The sequence below is a fragment of the Silene latifolia genome, chromosome 2 (assembly GCF_048544455.1).
Source record: "Silene latifolia isolate original U9 population chromosome 2, ASM4854445v1, whole genome shotgun sequence".
Taxonomy (NCBI): domain Eukaryota; kingdom Viridiplantae; phylum Streptophyta; class Magnoliopsida; order Caryophyllales; family Caryophyllaceae; genus Silene; species Silene latifolia.
In genome coordinates, this window is record NC_133527.1 from 128,015,727 (window position 1) to 128,040,971 (window position 25,245).

Genomic DNA, 25,245 nt, shown 5'->3' on the forward strand with positions numbered 1-25,245 from the left:
TTCCTGGCATAGTGGGACGTCGCCCCCCACGCATCACAAAGAAACGCTGGGACGGCCCGGGAAAGTCCTTAAGGGTTTATGCATGAATCGTAGCACTATGAGTAATGTTTTACTTTCCAATAGTTTCTTTTCAAGTTTCACCTCGGAGGAAAAGACCCTAGAAACAAAGTGTAACTAGTCCTCTTTTCCCCAGCGGAGTCGCCAAACTGTGGACAACGCCCGCGGGATCTGCGTCCGCGGGATCCACACTAGGCATAATCGACTCGAGGTTCTTTCGAATCGAATTAAGACAAATTAGAGTCGCCACCAAGTTTTTTGGGAACTTGTAACCGTTCAAGTCAACTTTACACCTTTCATCGAAAAGCATAAAGCCAATCGACTACGAGTGATTAAAGATAAAGACTTGTACCCTATATCACTCGATTAGAATGACTCTCGTAATCCAATGGTATTTAGACGGATCTACAAACCATAGATCTTGAGTAAGGGGTGAGGGTACGTGTTAGGAAGCCCATAAGGACACCTAACCCCGCCCGTCAATGACGGCCTCTACTAAGTCAAGTATCAGATTTCAAACAAGGTCATAGCTACTGCGATATATGATATGCAAACATCGTTTTCGAAAACCCTAACATGTGACAACAATTTCTATGTCGTTTTCGATGCAACTAAACTAACTTTGTCAAAGTTGTAATTTAGCATGTTGGTTGATTGATCTAACAACATACAAATCAAAGCAAACAAGGCTTAAGGGGGAATGGGGAAGCCGTTGGGATCTACCCTATTACAACCCATTCATTTCATGTCGACACAGCAAGAAATTAAGAAATACAACTCGATCTAAATACAATTGCTATATACGACACCATACACGACATATGGCCATTCGGTCTAGGAAAACGTGCACAAAGGGGTGGCCCACGGTCTACATGACTCACGGCCTTGGGTCACTCCTCGTAATGCGTGCTTTCACTTAATCTTATCGAATTAGACATTAGGCCACACACCAAAGCATGCATTAGCATAAATCAGGCCATGTCGCTTTAAACAACATTCGATTTACTACGGTTTTACACGAATTGGAGCACAACCATCTAACCAAATGAGACTAAGGTTTTTTGAAGAAGTTTTGACTCGATTAAAGTAAAACAAACTTGAAAGTTACAACTCGATGGACAAATTATAAATTACAAGCAACGAAACAACAAAGAACAATTGGTACAAAAAACGAAGCAAGAAGGACAAAGAAATCGGCCAACCTCACGGCCAAACCACGGACATCCTAGTTCCTAGGTCAAGTTCATTAGTTAGATCAAATAATTGCGAGACGAGTTCGAAAACGGGCTAGAAAACAAGTTAGAAACGACGTTGATCGATTGAGAAGATGTCACGCGAATGTGTATTCTACACGGCCTAAAGGGGTCGAATTAGGTCACGAAGTTACGATATTAACGCTACTCATCGAGTGTTAATAGGAAGGTGCTAATCACGCACTCCTATGCTAGCGAGAAATCAAGTGAAAAGAGAGATGCGTACAATTAAGTTATAGAATTGTTAGTCGATTTTTAAAGCTATGTCGATGCCACCTAATATGTCTAATTAGGTTATTTAATCGATCTAAAGTTGTCTAAATGAATCATATGTTAACAAACAGGGATCGAACTAACATGCGACGGGTCCTAGGGTGGGTCAAATTGGTCGAAACAAACGAGGGATCAAAACCGAGGAACGAAGTTAGAAATCGTTTTATTAATGCCCTACCTTGAACACGAGGATATGTAAATGAGATGGGGTGTACGACCGACCGATGTGGCGTATTTCTTTCCCATCTCAAGTCAACCCAGGTGTTCGTGGTGGTACTTTAACTCATACTCGGACTAAACTAGTTTCATAGTTAACGATATCAAACGATAAAAAACGATAAACAAAATAAAGCGAAACAATAAAAAACAAACATAAAAAAGAACGAAATAAAAGGGAGAAGAGGAGGATTTGATGCACCCTCAACCTACATGTATCGTTGACACCGGCTTGGGTCATAATCGATCGTAGATTTTATCTCGAGAGGCCGTCGTCAACGAAGGAACAAAGCAACAACACGTTTTTTGCAAATCAGGACAGCAACTTTCAAACTGCAATTTCTCACTCGTTTCACGGTGAAAATTAGATTTAAAAGATGTTTTGAAAACAAGAAAGAGATGAGAACAAAGATCTTAAAACAATCCCTGCTCGTTTTGAATTATTGGGCACGAAAAACGAGCACAAACAGAACTGGACAGACAGGAAAAGCCGCGAAAACAGAGTGTATATCACTCTGTTTTTCGAGGGGATTCGTGTACTCTCAAGGGCAATTTGGCTCGTGAATCTTTGTCTAAGATGTAGATGGATGTTGTGTGGTTAATTAGGAACAAGAAACTCGAATTTTGATGGAGGTTTGAGGGTTGAACGAAGGGTTCCAAAGAGGACACACAAACTGATTCTCAGTTTTGTATGTCGGTTTTGTCGAGGGTTTTTGAGAGGCAATTAGGGTTTGTTTCTTGAGTTTAAAGCTTTTAAGTGACGGTAGTATATATGGAGAACTTAGAGGAATGAAAGTATGGCAGAGGGGAGGTATTTATAGGGAGTTAAAGTAGGGTAAAAGAGAGCAACAAGCAGTCGGGCTGCTCTGTTTCGCTGCTGCTGTCCAGCAGCTATTGTGAGCTCGTGTAGGGTTTTGGAGGGGTGTTTCTTGGTGGTTAATCTAGGGTAATATGGGTAGGATACTAGGGTATAGATTAGGGTTAATGGGCATGGGTTTAAGTGGTGTTTGGAGCGGGTTTGGGGCTGTTTAGTGGACTCGGGTTGAAGGGTTACGGACTGGTTTGTGCTGCTGTTTGGGGCTCGAAAATAAGGAGGTATGGACGTGGGTTTGCATGGTATTAGGGCCTGGTTATGAGGGTGAGTGATGGGTTGGTTTATGGATCAGGAATTGGTCCGAGTTTGCTTCGAAAATCGTGCTCAAATCGAGTTGAAAACGAGCTCAAAATCGCGTATAAAACCATCGTAAAAAACGAGTTCTTCAAATACGATTTATAAACGATATAAATTGATTTTTCAAATCAATTAATTAAATAATGATTTTTCAAATCAAATATCTATTTTATTTTCAATAAAATAAAATTATGAAAATAAATTCAAATTAAAACAATAAAATGAATTCACTTTAAAAAAACATTAATTTAAATATCATTTAAATTAATAAAATACTTCGTCGACAACGCTCATTCTACATCGTAAAACGAGCCCAAATAATGACAATGACAACTAAAGAATACATGTGTCCTATCATCATCGGGTGTTTGTCGGGTTCTCTATAAATTCCAATATCGACGGATACGGGTATCTACACTACCTCGTATGACTCGTGTTTTTTCTTTTAATTTTATACCCCCTCCCAGTTGGTCAAATGATTTAACAGTTTTCCACCGTTCTTGTCATCATAAATTTGTTAATCTGAAATGGGAACTTAGATTATTGTTAATTGCTCCTGAGCTCCTTCATTTGTTGGAAAAATTTAGGAGCTGTAATAGGAAATTTGTCAGGCTTAAACGATTAAATTTTTCAATTTCCTATTTTATTTTTATATCATGGTGCTACTTATGCTCTTGTGTAGCACAAGCGCAGATATATGATCTCATGCTAAGAGCTTTGAGCTTCTTTGATTGTAACTGACTGGAGCAGCTGGATTAAGAAAGAAGGTCGAACTGGGATCTGTCTGAAACTAGCGCTACCCGGGAGGCAACCCGGAGATTTTATTTTTAGTTGTTTTTCAAACATTTCAGTTTTTATTTTGTTTAATAATCGGTTCTCTCGATTGAGTTTTCTTGCTTTGATTCGCTTCCTATAACGCCACTATGAAGCTGTTTGTGACCTCCCATGTTGCTGGCTGGTTTGGGGAGGTTCCTTCTTCGCGTTATCTTGTAAGTTTTCCGCATCTTCACTCTCCTTTTTTTTAGTTTGCATTTCCTTTCCCTATTTTTGGGTACAATGAGGGCCTTGTACGGTTTGGTTTGGGGAGGTTATGCATCCATATCTGTGTTTGCATTCAGCTTTTATTGCATTCCTGTTAGCACGTTTAATTTTCATATTTCATATGCATTGTTTCCCCAAAAAAAAAAATAATACGAAAATCAAAAATCAAGAAATTCACGTTTATTTTTGCATATAGGTTGAGTCGGAACGGTAGATTTCCGTGATGAAATTGCACTTTAACTTGTCATTTTTACTTGAGCCTTGCATCTAATTGACAGTTATTAGTTTAGTCCTGCGCATATCTACGAGTTAATGTCAAAAATTTAGCTGACTGTTTAGACTTGACCTGATAAATTGATAACCTACTCTATAAATTCTGAGTTTTAGAGCCTTATAACTTGTGACATCCATGACCGGTTTACATAGGAATTGAGAGTAGTACTCCTTGCATAGCATGTTTATCACTTTTGCACTTTTATGAAATTCGATTGCTTGTCACTTGCGTACATTCGGGTTTGTGGTCGGTGTCACATGCATGGAGGTGCTTACAAATTTCCTTTTTCTTATATTTTTCACCCATTTAGCTCCACTTAAGCCAAATCTTGCCTTTTTGACCCATTAGCTACATCCAAAACTGAGCCTGCCTAGTCAAGCTAGTCTAGTATGTCTTTTGTGGTATGCTTTTTCCGTCTGCAACTTGGCCCGTATCATTTTGATTGGAGTTGGTGTAAATAAAGGAAGGAGAAAAGAAAAAAGAATTGGAAAAGAAAAAAAAAAGAAAAAGATGTGAATAAAAAAAATGAAAAATCAATGATAATCACGTATACAGAAGAAAACCAGGGACTGAAAATCAAAAAAAATTGAGCTGGTTTGTATTTTAGAGATCGTATGTGCCTATCTTTATATTGTGACGGTCTCATTCCTCCGTTTTATTCATATCTTTTTGAGGAGATTGTGTATTGGGTAGTGAGTTTTGTGCCAAAGAAGGGCACTTGCGTTTGATTTTTCAGTCAGTTGAGATTCGGACGGTCTTATATGGTCCTGTTTAGGAACTAGCTTGGCGCTTTACCTTCACATTTCCATAATCTGTATTGCCTTTTCTCACCTGAACCTCACTTTCACATATCATTTGTAAGCCCTCGGCTGTGACGGACATTGTTGGTTGGAATGTAAGTGTAGTACTTGAATCGTCTATCATTTTTGTTGCATGCATGTTATGTAGGTCGCAGTCTAGGTGAGTGACTGTTTTCTCTTTCTCTCTTATACATATATTTTCACCCTTTGCTTCATAAGAGAAGAGTGACCACGTGAGAGTCCGATTTTTTTGGTCTTTTAGGGTTGATAGGTCAGCTTAATTTATGGACATCAAATAATTCGTTTGCGTAATGACCATTATAGTTGTAACTGTTGATTTTAGTTTGCATTAAACTGGTTTAAGTAGACAAGTAATAGCTAGGTCTGAGTTATCTTTTCCGTTCCATTAGTTTGCATTTATTTTACTCGAGGACGAGTAAAGGTTTTATTTGGGGAGATTTGATACGTGCATTTTATATAGTCCTTTTAGGCCTTTTTATGCACGTATTTCTATGCTATTATCGTAGTTTTATGCTACGAACTGCCTCGAATATGCTACTTTGGTTTGTTTTGTCTTATCTGCAGGAATGAACCAGAAAATAGTGAAATCGAGCATTTTACCGTCCGTTTAGCATGCATTTGGAGGAAGAGTGAATTTGGAGCGGGAATGTAGTTGTCTTGAGATGCGCAAAGAAGTAAAATAGCTAGGCAAGCAAAGGAAGAACTTCAAATTGCTAGTGCCAACTTTAAAGAGCTATATCTCGTGTTCTACAACTGATTATCAAGTGATTCCAATTGGAGATGAATTTTTGTCTTTTTAGCTTTCCAATGCCACCGGAATCGCTCTGTTTTCCCAAGTAACGAAGAAATGGCAGCCATTTGAAATTCAGTGCGCGAAGCAGGAATTGTGTGTTGGAAAGTACTCTATCGAGTAGATTTATGTTCGATCGAGTCCTTTTTCTACTCGATCGAGTAGATTCAATTTAAGGTTTACTCGATCAAGTATATTTTCTACTCGATCGAGTGGTTTGAGCTTAATTTTACTAGATCGAGTGATATAAAGTTACTCGATCGAGTGGTTTTGATGTTATGCGGGATTAATTAACCCGTGTTGGGCTTAATTCCGGGATAGACTTTTGTTTTCCTATTTAAGCTTTCATAATTAGGTTAAGGAGGATCTCTGAGGATAATATACACTATCATACGTTACTTTCTCCTACTGTTACTTCGGATATTGCTTTTCTTCCCTTTTCCGAATCCTTACTCTGTAACTTTCTATTCCTTTTTATTCTTCTTATTTAATGTTTGTTAATCTTCTTTCCCTTATTCTTGATCTCTTATTATTTATGTCTAGCTAATTTCTCTGCTAGGATTAGGGTAGTCAATGGACTGTTGTTAATTGTTGATTAGGTTTATAGATTTGCCGTTGTTTTTTTGAGTCTAAGTTGTTAATCACTGCTATAATTGTATCCTGCTAGTTGAGTCAACACAATTAGCCTATTTAAATTTGGTAAACCTTGACCTGGACCGAAAGGTTGGAAGAGGTGAGACCCGCAGTGAACAATAGGATGCTTTAGTGAGGGCGAAAGTTAAGCTAATAGCATTTTAGGGCGAATTGAGACTGAAAGGAGATATTTATTGCCCCTTAGACCGACACATCGACTAATCTGTGACCTTAGCTGCAATTGATTACGTTCATTGATGACCCAAAGTCCTAGTCCTCTCTCTCCCTTGTTAATTTCTCTTATTCCCTTTCCTCTTACTTAATCTTATTAGTTTAGTTAAAATATTTCAAAACCTCCAATAGTGACATCAGACAGACCGAGTAGACAAGTGAATAGTGACCGTCTACCTGTGGAGATCGACCCTACTTATCGCTAGAGATCGACCCTACTTATCTCTAGCTTCTGTTAGTTATATTTAGGTATTTATTTTTGGTACAGAAACGACCGTATCAATAGCAAAAAGCTCATTTTTGCCCCTAAAAAAATGAGTTTCTGCCTCATTTTTTTTTAAAAAAAAAGGGCCTTTGAGAAGAGAAGAGCTAACGAGCAGGATCAACCCACGAAAGATTCTGATGATGGCCCTAATTTTATTACGATAACAGGGGTACGTGCTCAAATACAATACATTAAGTGCAAAAATCTGTGTTTAATACTAATACAATACCTATAGTTCATGATTCTGATGTGAGCCTTCTCTCGTCTGTTTGTTTCTATGTAATAATAGGCCCCTCGCCAGCCGGATAGCATACAATGTGGATACTACGTACGTTTGTCGGTTCATGTTGGAGATTATTAGGCGAAGATATATCCTTATTCCAAAAAAGGTTAGTAATTTAATAATTTGTTTATTACTTTTTTTAAATTAGAGCTGATGTTGTCTTGCTTGCTGCTATACCATGATGTTGCTATGCAGTATTTGATGTTGTTACAATAATGTCTTGTCTTTGTTTTTTCCGCAGTATGTAATCAACCTGTCACAAGAGATTCAACCGTACAAAAGTTTAGATATAGACGAGGTAAGGGACATGTTGGGCAAATACGTCTTAGAAAATAGAAATGCATGATACTCAGAGTTTAGATCAACTTATTAGTAAAAATTTTGTTGAAGTTAGGGAATGATTAGTTCATGTAAATTTAACTCCTTGTTTTATATATATATATATATATATATATATATATATATATATATATATATATATATATATATATATATATATATATATATATGTCTTTCTTTGTTGTGGTTGAATTGAATCTATTGAGTTCTAATGAACCCAAATTGTGATTTATCTTTGTCTTTGGTATATGGTGCTACTGATATATGCAGGTTTTTGAATGGCATGAAACAAATTTAATTTTTAAAAACATTAGCAGTTCGTAATAAAAACGGTTACTAAAAAAAAACCGTTGTGAATACCTTTCACAACGGTTACTAAAAAAAACCGTTGTGAATACCTTTCACAACGGTTACTAAAAAAAACCGTTGTGAATACCTTTCACAAATACCGCGCATAATATTCTACAACAGGTTTTAAACGAAGAACCGTTGTTAAAAGTCTTCACAATTTGGGAGCGAAAGTTACAACAACGGTTATACATATCACAACCGTTGTTATATTATTCCCACCAAATTTTTGAAACACTTTCCACAACGGCTTACGCGCAACATCAACGGCTTTTAACCGTGGTGAATACTTTCGACAACGGTTTAAGTAAATAACCTAACCGTTGTAAATACCTTTTACAACGGCCGCTTTAACAACGTCCGGTTTTTGTTTTTATAACGGTTTTACCCGTTGTTATAGCCTGTATCTGTAGTAGTGATATGGAGCGCAGGGATATCTGAACTACCAGAATCCTGCAACGTTCCACTGGTCCTAGAATGGCGATAAACTTGCCTAAGGTACGCCCCTATTGGCATTAAACATGATGAACACACCTTGCGTCATGAACAAGGTTAAGTAGTCAGAATGAGGCATATGCCTAAATTAGTCATTGGACTGACACGACAGCTAGCTGAGTCTAAATCAGTCTTATCAGGCTGACACGACTGGTCTAAATCAGCCTCATAGGCTGACACGGTCACTTCACCCAAAATGCGGCTTATGCCTAAATCAGTCATTGGACTGACACGGCAGCTAGCTGAGTTTAAATCAGCCTTTTCATGCGGACACGACTGGTCTAAATCAGCCAATAGGCTTACACGGCAGCTTTCTAAGCTAAGTACATAAAAAACCACGAGTTATGACATAAACAAAACTTGCCAAAACTAGGCAATGGGCATTTTAAAATATGGCCAAACACGCCGCTATGGCAGGCATGGCCCTGAGTTCGGTCAACCGCCACCACGGCGGGAAAACACAAAACAAAATGTTTAAAAATTCTTACAAGTCTGCACCACACAGGGTCAGACAACCATTCAAAGAAATAAAAAACTTTTAACTGGAGGCCAGATCAATGACCTCCCTTTCTGGCACCTCCTCTGCCTTCTCCTAATGACCTCCCATTTCAGGTACGGGACCAGATTGCACGCCCTCAGTACCAGCAGCCTCTTGAGCTCCTTCAGCTACGGCAGCCTCTTGAAAAGATCCAGCCTCCTCAGCAGCTATCTGCTCCATCAGCGCAGGAGAGTTCACCTCACCAACCTCAGGCATCAGCACGCTCAAGTCAGGCTGAACCAGATAAAGAGTCGCCAGCTACCTCTCTTCCTCCTCTATAGATTGCAGGGTTGAAGGCTCGCCAAGTGCAGCACGCATCCCGCTGATCTTGCCCCGCCAGGTAGCATAAGCAACAATATTGGTGGCGAGGGAGATCAAGTCGCTGATCTTTTCATCAGAGCACTTAAGGGAGTCAGCAAAAGTACTGCATACTTCTTGAGTGCGCGCCAAGTGGTCAGCTCCCTCCTTCAATTTCTTCTTGACGCCAGCAAGTTCAGCCTTCAGCTCCACCACACGTCCCCTCAAATCAGAGCGCTGCTGCTCCAAGTCAGCAATGCTCCCAGACAGCTCTTGGTTCCTAGCACTAGTAGCTCGACTAGTGTCTGCACCACGTTGATAATTTTTCTATTATAAACAGCTGACTGGAAGGCCTATAAAGCAGAAAAGGAAGAGTTAGCAGATTTGGCATAAATAATTCAGAACAGGCAGCAGAGGAAGAATACTCACCATGAAAGCATTGTGCACATCATTCTCTGCCATCTCTTCTGGCGAGAACTCTAAAAAAACTTCCACTAGAGGAGGGAAGAGGATCTGATCGATTTCAGGCCAGTATGGCACCTTATCTATATTCCCAAAACCCTCGGGGAAGTGAACAATGATACCACCACTAACGGCAGCAGCATGACTAGCAGACGGGGTAGGAGGATGACGGGATAGTGGGCTAACTTCCAAAGGCTCGAGATGAGTAGTGCTGGAGTGGGTAGGAGGAGACTGGAAGGAAGCAGCAGGGGCACTCCTTTTGGATGCAGAAGGCATGTCAGGACTCACAGTGGCCCTCTTTCTCTTGGCACTCTGGAAGATAGCCTACAAAGGGTCAACTTAGGAACCTACAATCAACCAGAAGCCAGGTGTCAGGAATATAGGATAAAACAGCAAAACATCAGGCAACAGAGACGTCAAGTTAAAGAAGTTAGTATGACGATGTAAGGTTACGTACCGGAAGACATGCTGTGGGCTCATTGTTGTGGGTTAAAGGAGGAGGCAGGCGAAAAACCGGGCAGAAGATCAGGGAACTTCCTATCAGACATGGAGATGCAGAATAATTTGTTGCGGGCAAATGCTGAATCACCCAGATGGATTAAGTTGCAGGGGCCTATACAGAAATAAAAAGTAAGCTAGTAAGCATTGGAGAAACAAAGCAGGCGCCAGGGGAGCTACATACTCAAGGTTATGACCCATTCTTCGAAAATATAGTCGGCAGGTGGCTGAATGGAGGCCTTCCTCAGGTAGAAGAAATCCTCAAACCATTTTTCATCCCTTAACTTTGACACGTTCCTGAAGGGAGTCTTGCCACGGCCGTGAAAAGAAAATTGGCGCCTTCCCAAGGACCGAATCTCATACATATAAGCCAGCTCACCCAGGGAGATGGTGCTGCTGGTGTTCTGGCTGGCTGACAGAGAGTAGAGGAGTACCCTCCAGATGTTGGCAGAAATTTGGGCCATGGCGAAATTATTGGTTCAAAGAAAGTCTTGCATGAGTTTGGGAAAGGGGAATCGAAGACCATATCTGAAGGGGCAGAGGTAGAAGCAAACCCATCCTGCACGGACGGCGTCCGCCTTTTGGCCCGACTCAGGGATAGCGATATCGGCCCCATCGCCAAGACCCAGCAACTCCTTGATTAAAGGGATATCGGTGATGGTCAAGGAGGAGTTATAGTCATGGGGGTGGACGAAAAGGTTGCAGGAAGGAAAGGTGGGATCTGGGTTTTGGTCGGCCGGAGTAGAGGTCGAGGTAGTATGGCGAGTTTTACCTATGATCAGAGAAGAAAAGGAAATATGATTAAAGAAAGATTACAAGAAAGAGGAAGTACCTGATAAAGTGAAGCGACGATGAAGATGGTGGAATCCGGCGAGAAAGCACGGGGGAGAAGAAGGGTTTTAGAGAAGAGGTGGAGTTTTAAAATTTTGAAATTAATGAGAGAGGAAGGTGGGTAGTTGGAGTTATAAAGAAGGAGAGAGGGAGTAGGGTGCGGGAAATGAGGAGAAAGAGTAGGGTCAATGATGAGTGCTTGGGAATATGTGCGAAAGACGACGCGAGGTTTAAAAGACGGTAATTCCTTATTCGACGCCTTGAGACGTGTCTCACACGGAATTAGGGGCAAACTGTTTGGGCCAAATTCCGCGTATTGGCCTAATTGGGAGCAAGCCCATCCATTTTCGTTTAGCGAGTTGGGCCGAGGAAGCTTCGCAACTACAAAAGGCCCACGGATAGAAGAAGCCCGCGTGTTGTGGAGTCGTCAGGAGAATTCAGGGAGATTTTTGGGAGATAAGGGAGAATAGAATACAAGGTCGTTTTTATGGAAAGAAGCATAGTAGGATTAATATTGCTTGCCATAAACAGAGTAGGACACGACTAGGATTTCTACCCTATAAATAGCCAAGAGGACAAGAAAGAATATGCATCCAAGAACTATCATACAAACATAACGCATTGTACTAGCTAGATTAACGTGCCGTCTCTTTTGTACTCATTCTCATATTCAAATCTAGTGCACTCATTGGAAGGGTACCGTCCCTTCCCGCGGTCGTTTCCCACATTGGGTTTTCCGCATCACCAAATCTCTTGTGTTAACCTTTATTTACATCTTTAATTTCCTTATTTAGCATTATCATAAACAACACGACCAACATATAATGGATAATACCACATTGACCTTACTTAACCTAATTCGGTAGAAAATTACCAAAACACTACACTCAGACTACAATACACCAGCATGCACTACACAACACAACCAGACTTGACTCCTCACCCACCAGCTACTACCAATTCCGACCACAACCTCGACCCGCGACGATCGAAAAAAGAGGGAACGAGCTTATCTGTCCAGCCCTCATTATGAACTTATAACGACCCTAATATGCCATAAAAACATTCTAAAATAAACCCCCTTCGTCACCTTAACCACCAACATTTGAAAACCAATATTACGACTCCAAACCGACCTACAAACGAATCTAAAACGTGCCCATAACAGGGTCACGATTCTACCATACGCGAGACACTATGTGACTCTGAAATTGACCTATAAAAAACCCAAATCGACTACCCATGTCCTCTTTATAACTATACTAAGACATGGTCCAATGCTCGGAACCTGAACCGACTTATCTAACGCACACGAGCTCAACCAAGTTTTACGGTGGTGATGGCAAAATAGAGCATACAATCTGCTCCGGCCAGCCTTATTCCTTGACCCTAAAACGCCACAAATAAACCTTAAAATGTACCCAACAACCTGATATGAAAGTCTCTAAAACCGGCCACACAACCGACAACTGACTTACTAACCATTGATTATTATATTAGCGAAGACGGGTTTATTGCCTTGTTTAATAAGGGGATAGTGAAGGCACATGAGATGGTGAAGACAATAAAGAGGATAAAGGTAACGTGCTCGAATAGCATACTCATGCTAGCTAACCCTAGCTCGTCGCGCCACCACGCACCACAATCACTCTCTCGCACCAATCACTAATCCATCTCGCACCACCATGCATCCATGCACCTGATTCTCTCTCACAACCACCACCCAGCCACCATACACCATACCCTCTCTCCCCCACCCCCACCAATAACAAATATTTTATAAACTGTAATTCCGACAATTATGATTAACAAACAAAAAAGGTCTTAACAATTGATAAAAAACTACAACAAATTATATTAATAACTCTTAAAAAGAATTAAAAATTTCGGACGCAAAAGTATATAGCTAAAATAGTACATTAATGAATATGTTCGTATGATAAAGTGAATATGTCAGAAATCCCAATTATACCTACAATATCCGTATTGTTGAGCATTTCAGTAAAATTGATAAATGTATTTGTTGTGCGGAAGCGAGACGAAGTAGATGCAAAAATAAAAGACACAAAGATTTAACGTGTTTCACTATCAATGCGATAGCTACATCCACCAGGGCGAGAGAGAATAGTTCACTATGTCGGGAGAATTACAATTACAAAAGATGAGACTGAGTTTTTCTAGATCTGCCTCTTAAAACTCTTAATGTTTTGCCTCACAAATCTCTCCTTAAAAGAATAACTAGGTTAGAGTAGTGTTTATATATTAAACTATCCTAACAAAGATTATTCTAATTAAGAAATATAATTAATTAATACAAAAAAAATTGCCCAACTAAACTAAGGAAACCAACGCAATTTAGTGACGTCAACTTCCAATATTAAAGTCAACGCTAAAAACACAATAATCTCATACGACATTCTGATATCACCAGAATTCCCCGCGACCCGCAATGTGTCGCCCGTATTTCAGCTCTTTTTCTTCCTTAGTCTAATTTATCTCACCGTAATCAAACTCCGACATACTCCATAAGTGTCATACGAGTCATATACTAACAGTATTGTTGAACATTTCAGTAAAATTGATAAATATATGATAGACGTAAAAGTTTATATAGTTGAAATATCAGTACTACAATGAATATGACAATACATTAGGGTGAATATGTTCGCCTAATCTTTTTCTTTGCTTGATTCGCCTTATGCTGAACCCCTTCAAAAAGGCATAGTCATTGTAAAGGTCATAGATGTAAAGGTCGATCTTACACCGTGAGACTATCCATTTTGTATAAAACAAACTCATTTATTACTATCAATAAATGCGAGCTTTTAATAAAATAAAGGACCGTCTTACACAATAACTATTGCCTAGGCAAAGGGTAAAGAGTACAATTATATATGCACTCAATTATATGATGGAAGAGGGTAAATATTACTCCCTTTACATTTATTTATTTACCTATCATTAAATTGTCCCAAAAATCTAGTTGAAAAAAAAATAAAATAAACAAATGATTGAGATAAATGAAGTAAATTAAAACTAGTTTTAAACCCGTGAAATTCACGGGTCTGCTTTTAAAAGTCTAGATCAAAATAGTTAATCATAACATAATTAAGATGTAATTTTTAATTTATTTCGAATTATTAACCATATATACGGATTAGTGATCATTCTTAAGTCTTAACCATTAAGAGAGTTTTACACTTATAAATGATGTCAAACTATACATTCAACTCTTGCACATATAATAGGTACTACTTCCCTTCATTCATCATATTCTTTAGATTTCTTTTTGGTGGAATTTTTTAAGACCTTACATGCATGTGACTTTTAAAGAGTACTTTTATTGTTTTAAACATTAATTTAGGCCAAAAAAAAAAAAGCTTAAAGAAATCTGTTAGATATATCAAAAAATGAAAAATGAAAAGAACTTGGTGAATAGGAGGGACAAAAGTTAACCTAAAACACTTGACTTTTAATCTGATCTCGAGCAGAAAAACTTGCAAGCAACATCTTTCACTAAATTATTAAAAAACCATACTTTCGTACCCTTTTATGCGTTTTTATATCTTTTAAATTATTTTTGATCATGACTTACCTGACTTGCGAGACCGTGTATTTGAAGACTTACTCACTACAAAAGTGGGTTTAAAATTTAAAATTCCTTTTTTTTTACTAAAGATGTGCGTACATCAAAAATATATAACGGAATATATAAGATATGCTCCCCATGATGTAACAGTTGAAATTCAATCTTCCCACATTCTACTAATATTATAGTTTCAATTTCACTTTTATTGTTTTATTTTTATTTTGGAAAGAATTTAAGAAATAAAGGTAAATTACAATTGTACCATTAATTAAAGAAAATGGGAGTAATATCATCATGATGGAAGGAGTATTAACAAATCTAATAGATGACAATAAAAAAGAAAATAAATTAAGAAAGACGAACGTACAATAAAAACTAAAAGACACTACACACATTGATGTAAATCCAAAAACAAAACCAAGCTCTTACCTAACTGCCGAACTCATTGAGCAATAACATATCCAAAAACTCTTGGAGCATGAATTCATTTTAAGGATATGGAAAAGATAATTGACATGTTAATTCCTAGAATTGGGGTTGTATCGTCTTTTTTATAACTTAACGTACTTTTAGGATTAGTTAACTAATGTAACAAACTTTAACAAAAAAAATGTAAAAAATGTAACAAACTTAGCCATAATTTTCATGATTTTATCATTTCAGCTAGAGATGGCAAACAATGACACGACACGAAAACACGACACGAACCCGACACGAAATTAACGGGTTTGAGTTGAGACTTAATGAGCCATTTATGTAAGTGGGTCGACACGATATTTAATTGGGTTGGGTTATGGTTGACCTTTCTAAACACGAACCCGACACGAATAACCTATTTATTAAAATAATCCTAATTTTTCTTGATTCTCTATCACATAAATATGCTTAAACTTTCAATATATGGACGTGACACGAAAACACGACACGAACCCGACACGAAATTAATGGGTTAGAGTTGAGGCTTCATGACCCATTTATGTAAGTGGGTCGACACAAACACGACACGAGATTTAATTGGGTCGGGTTTGGGTTGGAGGGATTGTGACCCGTTTACATGTGACACAAACACGAACCCGGCACGAACCCGACACGACTCGATCTGTTTGCCAGGTCTAATTTCAGCATGTAACACTGTAAATGTTGGAAAACAAAATCTCAATAATCATAATCAAATCAAGTTTCAAAAAGTGCAATTTTCCTGGAAAAAACTGATCTTATCTTATTCATTCGGTTGCAATTGTTCATTGTAGAAGTAGTATACAATATGAAAATGGAATATTCTATATCTTTCTTCCATTTTTTCCTCAAATAGATTATTCTGTTTCTTATTTTTCTTTTTATTTGAATTACTCTACTTATTCTAATAAAATGCCACATAAGACTCTAATTAAAATCTGAGATGCCATGTCAGCAATTTGACAGCTGTATTAGAGAAATATATGATTCTAAACAAATGTGTGTGGTTTTACCATCAAACCTACTATATACCATTTTGTTTCGTGAAATGGGCAACAAAGGAACTGAACTAAAACTACAAATATTGTGGAAAGTTTGATGGCATTTTGAACTAAAACCAAATACTATATACCATTTTGTTTCTTAGTTTGATGCCATTTTGAAAATTTGCAATCAATGCAATAAAAAAAAATAGATATACTACTATTAAAAGTAATTAATAACCACTTATGAATTTAAATGTACTATTTCACCATAAGTAAATCCCTATAATTGAAAAGGATTTCATGGAATTAAAATACACCACCAAAACATAGACAAACAATCAAATTGAAGAAAGAATGTCATTCACAAACAAATGAAAGATGAACAATAGAAATGAAAGATGTCCACATCCCCTCCCGTGGCGGGTTCCACGGAGGGCGAACTACAGGCGTGAAGCCACTCCCGCAAGTGACTCCACTCAATTGAGGACGCACCTCGAGAACCATAGACAAACAATCACAATCAGCTATACCACAACAACGGTAATCAAAACAACACAACACCAGCCAACTAACACAATCAATCAACCATGCCGACACTACACCAACCAAACTACATCAAAGACACACCAGGCAACCAACAGTACTGAGTAGGCGAACCTACCTTTAGCCAACCGCAACGATTCCGCTTCTGATCACATGATACCAATCAACCAAGCAACACACCTATACACACAGTACAATCATCTATCACTATCACTACAACCCTAACTGAAAACAATGATGACGATAACATACTTATACATAGCAATCCAGCGTCAAGACCGCTACCCGACTCAAGCATCCCATCCCCACAGCATAAGCATCCTCAAGGACCTCAAAGGAAGGAACTATGGTGAAGGGAAAAGAGAGTGACGACATCTAGGTTTAGGAAAGCGAAGCGGAAATGATTTAAGGTTTTACGAAACACGATATATAAATCCCCGCTATAAACACGTTACTAGATCGAGTAATTAACTTACTCGATCGAGTGACCCCTACTCGATCGAGCTCCCAGACTACTCGATCGCGTAGCCTCAACAAGATCAAGTACCATACAACCAAAGCTTATCACGTCACAATACATCGCTCAAAAGGCTTCCGAAGGTCAAGATAGGTGTCTAAGGTCGGTCAACATCGGTCAACGGGTCCCTAAAAGGACGGGTATTACAGTCTTCCCCCCTTAAAAAGAACTTCGTCCCCGAAGTTCGACTCATCCTTCCCTGCGACACAAGACAAAGGAACCAAGGTCAACACCACCGCTTACACGACACAAGTCAACATTATCGTTTAAGAATACCATCCCACTATGTATGTTCATCAGACATCATCATCATTCACCTTAGCACATAATACACAACACGACTCCCAGCGAAACACCAATTTCCCTTTTGAATCACCGAACACACATCATCCACAAGAACGACTAACTCGACTATCATCTGCATTTATTACATAACATTGCTTAACGTAAACCGACACAACTGTTAAAGTATCCCTTCATCTATTTCTTGCCAACAATTGTCAGTTACAAAACACACAAACAACGGTCCTACTACTGATTCACACAACACATGTTTCATAACACTCTATTACTTTAACTATGCCACACAATTCTACTAATAGTAACTCCACTACTGCTAATAACATCCAATTCTCACGACAATATACTGAACGATTAACAGAGAATGAGGTCTAGTAACATGCTATTCTATTCAACAATTATAACTGCTACCCAATTACACAAACATCAATACAAAATTATCCAAGAAACCATTTAAAATGCCACCAAATGTCATATAAATAATATAAAATTGCTATAAATATGTAATTTTTACTTTGCGACATTACTCTTCCCCTCTTAAAAGGAACTTTGTCCCCGAAGTTCACCATCACACAACTTACCTGTCTCTCAAACCGATACATATTATACCATATTGACATTACTTACGAACCGCAATGCAAACCTTGACTCATGATAACCCCATATACTTCCTGACATTACACAATTTGACTCGCATAAATATAAAACCACTAAAAGCGTGTATCACACCACAAGATGTACCATTACCAACTAGCAGCCATGTCATCAATTACTTTGTTGTACGATCATATCAATTATGCAACAAAATTATAAGCATTGTATATTACTTATCAAAGGCGGCTTGATATAGTATACAAAATTATGTAAATACCACCGAGAGTTGTACAAATTAACCAATATGCATATATATATATGTATATATATATATATATATATATATATATATATGTATATATATATATATATATATATATATGTATATATATATAAATATATGTATATATATATTTATATATATATATATATATATATATATTTATGCAACTTGAACAACACCACTGAGCATCTCCCACCAACTATCAGACATGGCAAGAATTATTCCCTTATATGACCATACCAAAATGCAACAAGAATTGCAACCATTGGACATTACGTTACCTGAAGCAATTTGATTTATCGTTTTAATTTATATACATAGCGTTGAAAATCGTATAAATCGCACGAACACACGCAATAATATAACCATCGTTGAGGCTAAACAATGATATAAGACACCCACAACAAGAAATGATATAACAACATTTAAGGACATGATGATTCAATCAAGTTTTAAAACGTAAAGAAGCTCTAACAGTGCTACTCGATCGAGTTGGTAAGGCACTCGATCGAGCTGGGCTTACTCGATCGAGTTCATCAGCTACTTGATCAAGTAAGCTGAGATCAGAACACTCCCCCAATGTCACCCCTACAGTTACTCGGTCGAGTGAGGGGCACTCGATCGAGTAGACACAGGTCAAAAATCCCCTAAAACGCCATGTTAAGACCAAACAATCATATAAACACGAGTTGGGACGCCTTCCCGACCCAAAGTCCTGCAAAAACAGTCGAAAAAGTACTCAAAATACGGCCTTATGGCCATCATACATACCAAAGTCTAATAAAGTACCAACCAAAACAAGTACTATCAACTACAAATCCATGAAACGATAGAAAAAGAAAAAGGAGTATCATCACTCCACATCCTGCTCATCCATAACCTCGTCACCACCATCACCACCTGACGTGCCCGCTCCAGCTGCATCATGACCTGCGACACCACCAACACCCGCATCTGCTCCCATACGCCATGGGGCCAAGCAACCGTAGGGATATGACTGAGGCTCTCCCCAAGTAGACCTCTCCACGCCAAAAGAGTGGAAGACTCCACTGTCATCCCCAACGCTCCTCCACCACACGGGCTGAGCTGCCTATGTCCTGATGCCCTGCACGTACGCCATCTCGTGGAGGTTCTAGAGTGTCAAGGTAACAGACACCCTCTCCGTGAGCTCGGTCGCTCACTCTCATCTCAGGGCTGTAGAAGGGAGGGTAACCGGGGTACTGGTATTGTGGAGGCACATGCTGCTCTGGCTGGGTCTCAACCACCCTCTCCCTCACTCGTCGGGGTCCTCTACCTACCCTAGGCTGGGCGTCCTCAAGTCTAGCACGATCTCCTTTCGTCGGCTCAGCCATCACCTCCAAGACATCCGGGTCGATGATATAAAGCTGTCTCTCAGGACCCTCCTCCTCCTCATCCTCAGAATCGGCAGCTACTACTGCCGTCGGCAAAGGCTCGATCGCTGGAAGGTGCTCGGGAGCAGGTATACGCATCCAACTCATACCCCAAACCCTCCATGCTAACCCACCACCCTCCAAGGTTCTCAACCATTTCTAGTCGAGGAATTACTCTCGGTCAAGGGTAGGCACCGCCGGGTTCAAGGGTATATAGGCCGAGGAGGCCTCAAAGGTGGCCAGCCTCTCTGCCAACCGAGTGGCAATGGCGCCACAACTCAGAAAACGGGTGTTGGAAGAGGCCATCAGGGCTAAGCTGGCACACACCATGTCCGGGGCACTAAAGGTGTCTCTCTGAGATCAGGTGGGATTAAGGTACGCCACAAGCAACATCACCTCGTGTGAGTTAAGCTTACTCACATCCTTACTCTTATAAAGCAAATAGGTCAAAGCATGAAGGAAGATCTTCAAGGTGACATGTTGAACATCATTAATCAACATGTTACTTGAGGTGGGAACAGGTTTGCCGGTAAATCAAGGCATAAGGATACGAACTCCACACTCCGTCGGGATGTTCCTAAGGGCTCCCTTCGCAGGTCTAGAATGGCCAAGGTGGGTGGAAAACATGTCCATGGTGAGAAAGAAACTGGTGTTCATGAGGCGGAACTCAACGGTCTGTTCCACCGCATCATACTTGAAAGAACTCATGAACTCAAGGGTTAGAAAAGCATAAGAGTGTTTCCGGAGACGGTAAAACCCAGTCATACCTAAGGTCTCGAAGATATGCCTAACATCAGTCTCAATCCCCAGGCCAGTCAAAAGAGTGGTGTCTACGCAATGGGTGGGTCGCATACGACGTCTCTGCAAAGCAACAAAAGTATCTCTTTGCGTAAAGTTTGCAAAGACAACGGATTAAGCAAAGAAAGCATAAGATTCAAGCACAAAATCACAAGGTTAAGAGCAACTTTGAGAGAGATTTAGAGATTTAGGATTTTATGTAGATAGGAAATAAGAAAAAAAGAATATGGGAGACGGTATAAGGATCCCGCAAATCCCCGGGTATTGTTCACTTACTCGATCGAGTAAGTAAGTTACTCGATCGAGTGGCCTCTACTCGATCGAGTTGGAGCTACTCGGTCGAGTTTTCGCCGGCAGATCCAACTTTTTTGATGTCATAGCTTCCTAACTAGATCGAATGAGGTCTACTCGATAGAGTAGATACTCTTACTCGATCGGGCAAGAATAAAAATGAGGTCAAAAGTTACGAGTTTGAGTAACGGTTCCTGCAAAACAACAATGCGTGTCGATTCCAAAATAAATTCGGAAATCGTCACCGATTATTACATTCACTTACAATGCGCCATTACTACCCAATTGTAACACAATGGTTTCATTCAACCAGATACATATTATTTCATTTTATAACGAACATTACACAAAACGATTTATTACATCATTAGCTTATTCATACATACACTTGACACATTACTTTACTTCTAATCAAGCAGTTGCAACTTCAATAATACAACTTATAATTATATCACTCTAGCATTCATCTAACATCAAACCATCATTTATCATCCAAGCTTACTAATAATTAAATCAAATCACCACGAATTAACATCTAATTTACTCAACTTAACTATGCCATAACATAAAAGTACTCATCCATTCATTCATTGCAATTCTAATTATCACTTGATAAACTCTGATAAACTCTACCATGCATCATGAAACTTATCATCCCTTGGCGTACTCACACACCTACCAAGACTTACGATTCCTTATTATCACACATCCAAGACCCGCAACACCTTTATAAGCTAACACGCATAGATAATTGTAGAAATCGCTATTATCACCACATGCAAGACTTACAATTCCTTTATAACTATTACGCAATTAATGATTTAGGAAGCATTATTATCACCACATCACACCACACTGTCACGTACCATAAACATTCCACCACTTCCACTACTTTTATACATACTTCCATACGACCAAAGACTTTCACATTTTCTCATCACAGTTACACATACTAGCATTAACAGAGGCTCCATCACAAATATTTCCAACATAACCATTATACACACTAGGCACATAATTCCCGACTTAATATCCCATAGCCGGTGATTGGCTTAAGCATAATGGGGCCATGATTTTGAAATGAGGGCGCCTACTCACCCAAAATCTAGCATCAGCTGGGGTTCCCAAGATACATACACCAGGTTCATTTTATTAGACTCTCAACGTTCATTAGGCACATTTGTTACAGGTTCCAAAATCATCGCTCTGATACCACTTTGTAACACCCGCATATACCAAGGAGCCTTAACAAGGCCTTCCCTAGCATATAAGAGCATTAACATCTCGGTTTCCCGAGGACAGTAATAATCAAATGTCGATAAAAGAACAATTAAGTATATTACAAGTGATTAACAAAACTATTGATATAAAAAAGATACAACTCAAAACCATTATCCGCTATGTGAACTAATTCTGTCGTTACTCGTGATAGACTCATCCCTCCAAGCACCCAGCTAACATCCAGATGACAACCTGCTAAGACTGACTGCTCACCATAATGAATCACGGCAGACACAACAGAAACAAACAACAAGAAAAAACCACACAAGGTCAGCAAATGAGGGAACAGACATACAACCACAGACACAACGCAATACAAAAACACACACACACCATATCTCCTCCAATCAATCACCGTCACCGACTGTCCGTGGGAACAGCCCTGCCAGTGGGGGACCATAGCCGTTCCCACCTAAGCCCAGCTCATCAAACTGAGCGATAAACCCATGTCCATTAATGTGCACATTCCCTCCCGTGGCGGGTTCCACGGAAGGCGAACTACGGGCTTGAAGCCACTCCCGCAAGTGACTTCACTCAGCCGAGGACGCACCTTGAGAACCATAGACAAACAATCACAATTAGCTGCACCACAACAACGGTAATCAAAACTACACAACACTTACCAACTAATACAATCAATCAACCATGCCGACACTACACCAACCAAACAACATCAAAGACACACTAGGCAACCAACAGTACTGAGTAGGTGAACCTATCTTTAGCCAACCGCAGCGATTCCGCGTCCGATCACATGATACCAAGCAACCAAGCAACACACCTATACACACAGTACAATCATCTGTCACTATCACTACAACCCTAACTGAAAACAATGATGACGATGATGATGACGATAACATACCTTTACATAGCAATCCGGCGTCAAGACCGCTAACCGACTCAAGCATCCTATCCCCACGACATAAGCATCCTCAAGGACCTCAAAGGAAGGAACTATGGTGAAAGGAAAAGAGAGTGACGGCATCTAGGTTTAGGAAAGAGAAGCGGAAATGATTTAAGGTTTTACGAAACACGATATATAAATCCCCGCTGTAAACACGTTACTCGATCGAGTAACTAACTTACTCGATCAAGTGACCCCTACTCGATCGAGCTCCCAGACTACTCGATCGAGTAGCCTCAACTAGATCAAGTACCACACAACCAAAGCTTATCACGTCACAAGACATCGCTCAAAAGGCTTCCGAAGGTCAAGATAGGTGTCTAAGGTCGTTCAACGTTGGTCAACGGGTCCCTAAAAGGACGAGTATTACAAAAATCACGTCATTTATCTATGCGAAACTTTAAACTCGTAGCCTATCAAGATCCCATGAATACAATTATTTTTGTGAATATAATATTTCACTCTTTAATCGAGCACATATGAATCTATTGTTTCAATCTAAAAGGGCCAAACTCAACTTGTCCATAACTGCAATGTTTCTTACGCGATTAATTAGTTCGACTTAACAATAGTTAAGAAAAAAAATAGTTAAACTAAACAATACGCAGTGCTTGTCAAATACTTCCATAGAAAACTGAAATACAATGAGGGTGTATTTGGATAGTAAAAGTGGAGGGAAATAAGGTGGGGGGAAGGAGGGAAGGGAAAGGGAAAGAAGGGAAAGAGAGGGGAAATTGAGTGTGGGTGTTTGGATACAATTTCCCTCCAAATCTTGCCTATTGTGGAGAAATTTTGACTTTTCATTTTCCTCCACCTTCATTTGCTATCCAAAATCATAGGTCCATTTTATATATAGTTTACTCACCAATTTAGTTCGGTTTTATTTGATTATTTCACTTCTTTTAGTGTATTTGTGAGCTAATTCCGTGTTTTAGGTATTTTTACTCGTATTCATTATATTTTATAGGAAATGAAGCCGTTGGTAGCTTTTCCCATCAAATTAGCATTTACCCAAGTTCACGAGGCTAATTATAGCGAGTTTTGACCATGCAAGGGCGTTCCGGGAAGTATACGGGCATTTTGGGAAGAAATAAGAATCCCGAGCATGAAGATATCAAAATGGATCGATGGACAAAGATAAATAAAAGGAAGCCCATAAAGAAGTTGAGAGCAAGGAGCATAGGATGCCATTTTGATTCCATATGAGCATTCAACCAGAGGATTAAAGACAAGCTAATAGCCCACATTGGATTCCCTTTGCAAATTAAAGGCGGAATTAAGAGGAACGACCAAGAACACCATGACCCTGATCGGGGTGACTCATTTCTACCCTGTTTACGTTACTCCCTTTGGTCCTATATAATGGATGTTGTATCCACACACTTCCATATACTTTTCCATACGCTTTAGTCTTAGTTTTCAGAATAAAATGTAGTTTAGATTTCCCTTTAGCATTTCCTTATTGTTATAAACAAGTTCTTTTAAGCATTTCAATTTATATTACAAGTTTATTTTCAAGTTATTTCCATTTGTTCTATCTTATTCTTCATTTCCAAGCATTTCCAATTGTTAAGGTAATCTTATTTCTAGCATTGTTTTGTTATTCATTTGCCATTTACATTACTAATTAGTATGTTCATCTTTATTATATCATTTGTCATTAGATTAGTTTTCATCTTGCATGAGTAATTCACTGGTCTAGGGATTAAGGGAGCCATGCATGAGTAGTATTTGCAATTGTTGAAATAAGATGTTTTAATATCAATTCTTTGTTTCTTTAACATGTTTACATTGTTTTGTTAGTCTTTGATTTTTGGCCACTATCTTAGATTAAATTTATTAATTCACTTTTATAAGTCGAGAGGCAATGAATTAGACTAAACATGTTTTAGTAGACCGACCTAGCCATAGCGAGATCTCATTAGGACTCATTCTATGGTTGACAATAAGGTTGAGAGGTTGTTGTCCTTAAGCCTAAGTAATTAACGATTTTATCAACTCTTATGTTTAATTTGAGCTTTTACATAATTTGTATGTATAACCCGACCTCTGTAGACTCTTTCTTTATCACTGTTTTACAAACTCAATCAAATAATCAACCGATAACCGACCTCGATAGAATTCACTCCATTACAACTTGTTTATCAACTCTCGCCTCCTTGTGTTCAACCCCTACTACTACATTCAATTGTG

At 39.0% G+C, this 25,245-nt stretch overlaps 1 long non-coding RNA gene across 1 annotated transcript in view; it reads right to left on the reverse strand.

The window, feature by feature from the left end:
* Window positions 1-7,157: 7,157 nt before the first annotated feature.
* Window positions 7,158-25,245, reverse strand: part of LOC141642965 (uncharacterized) — a 30,036-nt gene continuing 11,948 nt past the window's right edge. The window contains exons 4-5 of the long non-coding RNA XR_012543559.1: window positions 16,809-16,870; window positions 7,158-7,561 (exon numbers count right to left, since the gene is read on the reverse strand). This is a non-coding gene — a long non-coding RNA (uncharacterized LOC141642965). The remainder of the gene's footprint in view (window positions 7,562-16,808; window positions 16,871-25,245) is intronic.